This window comes from Pholcus phalangioides, unplaced genomic scaffold, assembly GCF_987345545.1.
Source record: "Pholcus phalangioides strain wild (caught in Gottingen) unplaced genomic scaffold, Ppha-v1.0 ptg000002l_1, whole genome shotgun sequence".
Taxonomy (NCBI): Eukaryota; Metazoa; Arthropoda; class Arachnida; order Araneae; family Pholcidae; genus Pholcus; species Pholcus phalangioides.
In genome coordinates, this window is record NW_028301595.1 from 13,351,686 (window position 1) to 13,360,705 (window position 9,020).

Consider the following 9,020-nt stretch of genomic DNA (forward strand, 5'->3'; position numbering starts at 1 on the left):
GCTTTTTTTCTCAGCCCAGTAAATCAAGGGAACAGATATCTATATATATAAAATTGATTTTCTGTCTGTGTACTGTATGTTCTCTATACAATATAGGCAATTTTAGATCGATCGTCGCCGAATTTTTCGTCTATAACCGAACGGGACCCGACTTGAAGATAGGCTACTTTAAAATTTCGTCAGAGCAGGACAAATGCTTCAAATAAGCAAAAACCTGTCGGGCAAGAATGGTTTTTGGGGCTCAACAATCACTTTTGGAAACGTTTACTTTGGTTACCGTGGATCTCTAGCAATGCGTTTCGGACGTGTATATGCATTTACAATGGTTTGTCACTTCTTTAACGCTGCCAGTGTGTGTGTATGTATAATAGTTTATGTCTTTATAATGATTTGCCACTTTTTTCACCAACCAGTAAAGAGGCTTTTTGAATAGACGCAATCATCAGCATCACTTTGAGAGTAAGGCAAAGAATGATCCCCGTAGAAGTAAATCAATGTTAAAATTGCCGATTTTATTGTAGAAATACGGAAATTTAGTGTGGGGTTTTCCAATAATTTAAAAAAATTGTATTGAATTCTCGATTTTTGAAATACTCAGTTCACTTAGAGATACGAATCCCAGAAATTTAAATATGAAGTAATTAGCCGGACCTACTTTTGAGTTGGATAACCATGCAATAACATTGATTTCAACTTTTTATTTAGATCTCCTCAAGCTCGAAAATGAAAATGTGTCTGTCTTGTCTTTTGATATTCAACGGCATAAATTCGTTAGGTTGTTTTGAAATTAATTATGGGGCCCATAAGTAAGCCCATCGAAGAAATTCCACAGCTTTAACGAAGAATTTTTGAACGCAGAAACAGGCAGATGGATAACTTGAAGTTTAAGGGGGGGGGGATCGAAATACGTAGCACCCCTTCAAAAAGGAGAAAAAATATTTCCATTTACATATTTCTTTAAATCTAGATTTGATTATTTCATGAGTCGTGGGAAGTCGCCATATTGGTTAACGTGGACACGGTTTGTATGTTCCTTAAAGAAAGAGGGAAATATCACGTGATCCAAAAAAGCCTCATTCAAGAAAACCGGGCAGCGCCGGGTATTATAACTAGTATTATATATATATATACATTTATATATACATATATTGTATTTTATGCTGAGGTGAATTCTTAAAGCAAAGTCATCTGGACACCACCGGGACTTGAACCCAGACCCTCTTGCTGTAATCTATAATGCTATAATCTACATATCCGGAGATAAGGCACTGACTTATTTCAGGCACTGTGGCTTGAGGCTCTGAACTAACTGCAGATATTAGTAGCCGCTTTTAATTCCAGCAGATGGTCCCCAGGTGGGACTGACCAACGGTACAGGCTGACAAAGATGGCGTGGCGTGAGACGACTTTTTTTCTTCGAGTTCACCTCGGTATAAAATCCCAAAAAAAACAAAAAATGTATGTTTCCTGAATATATTTTGGACTCAGAAACAAGGAAGGCAAGGTCTTGCCTCCAGTGGTGGTAGACGGTGGCATGCTTGCCTGGAATGCAAGAGAGCCTGGGGTCGAGCCCCGGCGGGGACCAGATGACTTTTCTTTCAGAGTTAACCTCGGTATAAAGTCCAAAAAAATTTTTTTTTCTTAATCAATAGAGTCCGAATTATACGAAAGGGCATATTTTTTGGCTTTTTTTTAGCATAAATGCGTAATGCGTATTATTAGACTCTTTGCAGATGGTTGCGTCATCTACCACTCAGTATACAAAGAATCTGACCAAGCATTTCTCCAAAATAACTTCAACATTGCCTCTGGTGCTCGTCCTGGCAACTACCCCTTAACTCTTCAAAAACAGTTTTTATGAGAATTACTCACTTCCCCTCGTTTCTTCTTATACTATCAATAACTCCTTGATCACCGAGGTTTCTAATTATAAATATCTGGGTGTAATTATTTCTGCCGACCTCCATTGGAATCTCCATGTCGATTACCTTTTTCATAAGTGTCTCCAAAACATCTTTTTTCTTCGTCGGAAATACAAAAACTCCATGCGTCACCTCAGACATCTCTGCTTCCAAACCTACATCCTTCCTGTACTCTCATATGCTTGTGAAATCTGGGACGCCCCCGTACTCTCTCCAATATAGCCAAATTACAATCTATTCAAAATAAATCCGCCCGTTTCATTCTTAACTGTTGGTCATCCTCTTCCTCCGTCACTGAACCCAAGCGCCAACTCAATATGCGACCGCTTTTTACCCACAGATATATGTCTCGATTATCTTTCCTATTCAAAATCCTTCATGGTCATTTTCATATCGACACCTCGAATTTTCTAACTCCAGCTTCATACTTTTCAAAAAGAATTAACCATTCACAAAAACTGAAACCCATCTTTGCATCCACAGATTGTTTCAAATTCAGTTTTTTCTCTCGTACAATAATCGACTGGAACAACCTCCCGCCAAACATTATTGATTGTACAACAGTATCCGATTTTCTTTGCAACATCAATCGTCTCTGTCTACCATCACTTCCACATTCCCTTGTATAGGCCTCGGCCAACCAATATTGAATGAATAAATAAATATTTATGCATAATGCATATAAATGCATAAAAATCAAAGAATTTTCAGAATAAGTGTATATTTTTTAAATATTTTTATTTAACTTCAATCATTTTCTTTTTATTTAATTTGTCAAATAAATATTTCCTCATAATATTTTAATAATATCGTCTCCCCAGAGATTGGAATTTAGTGAATTAATATAGATTTTTGTAATATACTGTATTTTCCAAATATCAACCGTTTTATTGCAACGCTATTTTTAGACATTTTGTTTCTGTATGCGTGACAGTAAGTGTCAAACTTATTTTGTTAGTACAGTATTTCTCGGAAAGAGTAGTTACTATTCGTATATGCAGTGCATTTATATGTGATGATATTTTATTTCGTAAATGAAGAAAGAGAAATTATGAGTTTTTTGAACATATCTGCTTCTTTTTCATGGTGATTTTTCTGAAATGGTTTTTTTTCACGTTTTTGGATATATTTCGGAAATTTTTTGACTTAGGGGTTTTTTAGTGAGATTTTGAAAAAATTTGATGCACATATTTCGGCATTTTTAAGTGCATATAATGTAGGTCCAATTAATCAGCCTCTGCTAATTACCAGGGGTACACAACCTTTTCAATCCCCGGGTCAAAAATTTGTATGTATATGTTGATCATATGACCCGTATTTTAAATGACATTCTCGTAATTTGGGTTATTTCATCTTGTTTTTTTATAAAATGTCCCGTTTTTTCCTCAGTTTCAACGAGGCAGATTTGCATTTTCAAAGATAATAATAATAATAATAATTTGCGTGATTTATATATTATACTTTACATGACTATTATATCATAATTAATGACAGTTTTGTCATTAATTATGATCACATAATTATCTCACATATTTGTTAAACACGTGTTTTTTTGTTTTCTTTTGTGTTTTGGTGAACTACATTTTTCTGTATTGCCACTTGCATTAGCTCTCTAATTTCAGCCATTGGCGAATTTTCACCAATTTTAGTAGTAGATAGTAACTTTACTTGCCTTTGATAATTTTGTTTGACTTTAATTGGCAACTTTACCAGCCTTTGAAAATTTTTTTGAAAAAAAAATGTTGTGGTAGAGAGACAGAGAGAGAGCCTTACGGTTGCGGACATTAGTGAAGAAGTAGAAAGTAAAGTCACATATTGACTTTTGTCATGATGCAGACGCAAATTTAGCAAAAAGGGTCCCTACTACAACACTAAAAAAAATGACTGTTACAGCTCAAAATCGCGTCTGTATTCCCACGTGACGAAGTTGTAGAGCAGGCATCTTTAACCTGTTGCTCGCGAGCACTACGGTGCTCCCTGAAGCACCCAGAGTAGTCTATGCACGTGTCTGATTTCTTGCTCGCGAGCACTTAATCGACGTTCTGATTAAACACCTTCTACAAATTGCATTCAAGGATTAAAATCATCCTTGATTTTCATGAATTCGAATGTCAAACTTGCCGTAAGGGTGCTCTTCTTTCTATAGTGGGTGCAAGTAGTGCTCACGAATAGGATAAGGTTGAAGACCCTTGTTTTAGAGCATCCGAAAGAAAACAATATATTTTATTTTTACAATTATTATTACTTTTAAACTATTTGTGAAAATATAGTTGTCCTATATTGATCAATTGGATGATGCGAATTTTTTTGCTACTTCATTGAGCTTCGAATTAACAAGCTTGACTGTACTTTTCATCGGAAAACTTCTCTCGGTAAGGATGGAACCATTTGGCAGGCCGAAGGTTTGGCACTCCCTGCTATTCATAAAGTCGATGAAAAAAAAACCAAATAACCTCGGATATAACGGCACTTCCTTTGTCGCTGTTGCTTCCATGTTTATGGCGTTTTTATAAGAGATTCCCAGGACTAAAGCTCATTATTTCGAAGAATTTTTTGTTGATTAATCCTTCACTATAATTAAGTTATTAAATATTTGAAGCACCGACTTGCACCTCATTGACATGATCCGTTTATGGGACATTACCTAACCGTATATCAGCGTAATTTTGTCCTTCTCGATTTTTTTTAATATTAAAATGTAATGTTTTTCCAAAGAAGCTTACTTTAATTTCTTTTTCTTTACTCTAATCAGAGATGAAGGTAATTTGCCGGAGCAAAATGAAATGTCGCTGCTATTCCCGTCATGATTAGAGAAAGTTGTATCGGTCCAATATGCTTATTGAAGTAGGTGCTGAATGCGACAGAAAAACTATAAAAATATTATTTCGTCATTATTTGTTCATTGTGAAGACCATATCAATGATGTCTTGCCATATATGAAAATGTTCTTTGAGAATCATATGGTAATAAAGCTCGGCTTTATTATTGTAGAGTGTGCGGTGGTCAGTGTCTCTGCATGGAACTTCTTTTGTCACATAGATATTCCTCCAGTGAGGAATGAACTTCAATGAGGAGTGACAAATGATCGAATGCCCTTTCTATATCCACTCGTGACTTTGATCTCTTTCAAAGTACGTGGAATCATTAGAGGGACAGGGTTTCTCACTAGAGATGATATGTTATCCCATTCATATAATCACCAAAGCGCACCTTGAACAGCATTCAGGGAAACAATGCTGCCGCTGATGTCAGCATCTTCTAGATTTATGACATGAATGTCGCTCTCCACTTGTTAATACGAGATATACAGAAGACTGGATGTTGTGAAGATATTTATTATTTAAGATGTTAATTTTTTAAGGAAGGAAAAAACTCATCTCTGCCTCTACCGGGAATCGAACCCGGGTCCCTCGATTGCCGGACGAGTGCTCTGACCACTAAGCTACAGAGGAGATAGAGATTTTCCTTCGCTAGAGCGTATATATGCCGAACGGAACCGTGCAATGGACGGTGAAACCGATCAGCTAATAGCTCACGAACGACGAGCCACCAGAGGGCTATATATATATCCAGGGACCCGGGTTCGATTCCCGGTAGAGGCAGAGATGAGTTTTTTTCCTTCCTTAAAAAATTAACATCTTAAATAATAAATATCTTCACAACATCCAGTCTTCTGTATATCTCGTATTAACAAGTGGAGAGCGACATTCATGTCATATATATAGCCCTCTGGTGGCTCGTCGTTCGTGAGCTATTAGCTGATCGGTTTCACCGTCCATTGCACGGTTCCGTTCGGCATATATACGCTCTAGCGAAGGAAAATCTCTATCTCCTCTGTAGCTTAGTGGTCAGAGCACTCGTCCGGCAATCGAGGGACCCGGGTTCGATTCCCGGCAGAGGCAGAGATGAGTTTTTTCCTTCCTTAAAAAATTAACATCTTAAATAATAAATATCTTCACAACATCCAGTCTTCTGTATATCTCGTATCTTCTAGATTTGTTACAGTGATGCAATATACTTGGGAAATACATTAGGGAAATATAACAATTAAAATGTAACAAAAAAAAAAATTATCAAAAATAATGAAATGCAAATAAAGTTAGAAATTACAGAAAAAAAAAATTCAAAAGCAAGTCGAGTTGTCAATTACAGCTGGAAAAGTTGTCAAAGGCATTGTCAATTGCAGCCAAAAAAATGTCAGAGGAAAAATCATTGCCAATGACAGACAACAAAAAAAAACAATTCAAGCCATAAAAGTTGTCAAAGGTAAATAAACTTGTCAATTATCGTTATAATTGCTGTAAAATTGCCGATGACGGAAAATAGAAGGCTACTGCAAGTTGCAATGAGTAAAAATTTAATTCGCGAAAGAAAAAAGAAAAACGTAGATATTTGACAAATATGTAAGATACATGTTTTTATATGAATTTAACTAATTACGATAAGGGTTATAATTATCACAGTATTACTCATGAGCAATGAAAATAATCTTAATTCTGGTTTTCAAAATTTTATTAAGCCTCATTGTAAGTAAACGACGAAGCATATTATTAAAAAAAAGTTGGGACGGCCAAAATTCCGGGAATGCGTCGGAAAATATGGGGCATATGGTCACCCTACGTACATAAAGTTTCTGGTCCACGAACGGTAGAAATACTGAATACCCAGCCCGAGGACTGAAAAGGTTGCGCACCCCCTGGTGTAGGAAGACAAAACTGCACAGTACTTGATTCGGTCCTTGTTTCAGTCGGGCAGTCAAATATGTCCACAAAATCTCCACAATATGTCCACATTAACAGTGAAATACTGTGAGTGTAAAATCGCAGGAGTGAGGGAAAATAAATTTTTCTCAATTTTTCTGTTTTTAGAATGGGGAAAAAAAATACAGCGCAAGTTCGGAAAAAAATTCCGGAAAGGAAACGATGCGATGACAAGCATAAATTAAGAAAAGACACGCATGCAGAAAGGAAGGGCATGGAAAGGCAAAAAAAAATCGGGAAAAATAATTGGGAGGGAGGAGGGGGGGGGGCATAAATTCGAAAAAGGAGCGGGAGACGAAAATAAATATTTAGAAAATAGCGGGAAGTACTGTCGGCTCCTGTTAATCGGATAACGGATACTCCCGCTCAAACATGCGGCTATGCTTTTTGATGACAAAATTCTTAAAACAGGAAAAACCGATGATGTAAAAAATATACAGAGTTATTACTGGAGCCCGGAAGTTTAGGCACTAAAAATTGTCAAAATAGGCACTAAAGAAAGGCATTTATAATTTATGGGGGGGGGGAAACTAAGGTATTAAGCAGATCTAAAAACTAGCTGAAAAATTGGTTGCATTTAATCCCCTCTACTGATATAATTATGGTTTATAATAACTGCATTATTATAATGCTAATTAAACAAATTTCAAGCCCAGAATAAAATGTCAGTAGATCCTCATTATTAGGCCAGTTCTAGGACCACAATTACTAAACGTGGAACCCGTAAAGAAAATGGCATGTGGGACTCCTTCAAGTTGCGAATAATTCTCCTTTATTAGTTGTATTATTTGGAATGATAATCAATTCTACAGCTGAAAAATAACTATCTTGTTTTAATGTAGTAAAAAAATTAGGTTTTTTTTTCATATAACCACGTATGTGGGACTACTTCAAGTGCAGGGCCCTGTGGGGCCGCATCTGTCGCACACCCCTGAGGGTGACTGGTAAATTTAATCGAATACTAAATATGCATGTAAAATAGTAAATATCCTCGGTTGTTTGCAGGGTATCAATGGTAATATCAGCAGGAACAACATGGGACCTAGAGCCCCGTCTGCTCCTACCCCGCCTTGTGTGAGGCACGGCGTCAGTTGATGACCTCTTGGGACAGTCGTTGGTCAGATATATATATATATATATATACTATGTAGTCCAATGCCTGAGCGAAACATGTTTAAGTGAGGCATGTGGAGAAAATTTCTAATTTCCCTCTGCTTGTGTCTAACATCGCTGCTTTTATCTGAAACAAAATCATTGAGGTCTACCACCATCCAGTCAAAGCAAAGTTAATGCACGCGTTTTGTTCGCGTTTAAATGGGCAGGAAGGGGGTGGGGCTTTCTGATGATAATTAGTACCAAGAGAATTCGAAAATTTTGAAAACAACAATTATTCAAGTTACATATAGATTATGTGGCCACTGAAATTCACTAATAAAATCAAAAATATGTTAAAATAGGCGTTTATAGCAGGAAAACTTCAAAAAAGGCATTTTTACCAAAAAAGTTCGAAAATAGGCAAAAAAAGGCATTCATGGCATTTTGCCTGAACTTCCAGGCTCTAGTTATTACTCACTCCCCTTGGCGAATTTTACAGGTGAAACGTTCATCCTAGAGGCATATTTTCAATTAATATAAAGATATATATATAATACTAATATATAATATATATATAATACTAATATATAATATATATAAAATAATAATATACAAGAAAAAAATATCCAAATAACGTGTAAAAGATACGCCAATCGTGTTTCAAGGGATTGTGTAGCTATTAAAATTAAAATTGTAACTTTTGATACCGACAACCTGTCCTCAAAAACCCGATTATGAAAGTTGCTGCCCTGTCTCTCCTGAGGCCAACAAAAAAAACTTCCACGTTTCCAAGTGCAATATTCACTGCTATATTTGAATTCAAAAAATTGCATAAAAACTAGGATAGAACAGAATAAAGTAACGGACAGCGCTTTTCCTGACTTATGCTGTTCTTTCCCAACTTTTCTCCGATTTTTTAAATTCAAAAATATCTCCACGACTATTGCACATAGAAACGTGGAAGTTTCTTTGTTGGTCTCAGGAGACACAGGGCAACAACTTTCTAATTGGGTTTTTGTGAATAGGGTGCCCGTTGAAAAGTTAGTTTTTCATGTGAATTCGTCTGCTAAATCATCTGACGATACTGGGAGCAATCACAAAAAGTTGCACATATTGTCCAGCACAAGTCAAAAGCAATGGTATCATCAGATGTACGTTACAAACGTGCATTCAATGATATCACTCCAGTTCTATTGCCTCTGCCCGTCTGGGCACCATGCATAGGCGGACTTAGACTTGGAAG

At 36.3% G+C, this 9,020-nt stretch overlaps 2 non-coding genes across 2 annotated transcripts; one reads left to right on the forward strand and one right to left on the reverse strand.

Moving 5' to 3' along the window:
• Positions 1 to 5,302: 5,302 nt before the first annotated feature.
• Positions 5,303 to 5,374, reverse strand: TRNAA-GGC (transfer RNA alanine (anticodon GGC)). Its single transcript has one exon. It is a non-coding gene; the product is annotated as a tRNA-Ala (tRNA).
• A 378-nt stretch (positions 5,375 to 5,752) lies between these two features.
• On the forward strand, positions 5,753 to 5,824 carry TRNAA-GGC (transfer RNA alanine (anticodon GGC)). The gene has a single exon. It is a non-coding gene; the product is annotated as a tRNA-Ala (tRNA).
• The last annotated feature ends 3,196 nt before the right edge of the window (positions 5,825 to 9,020 follow it).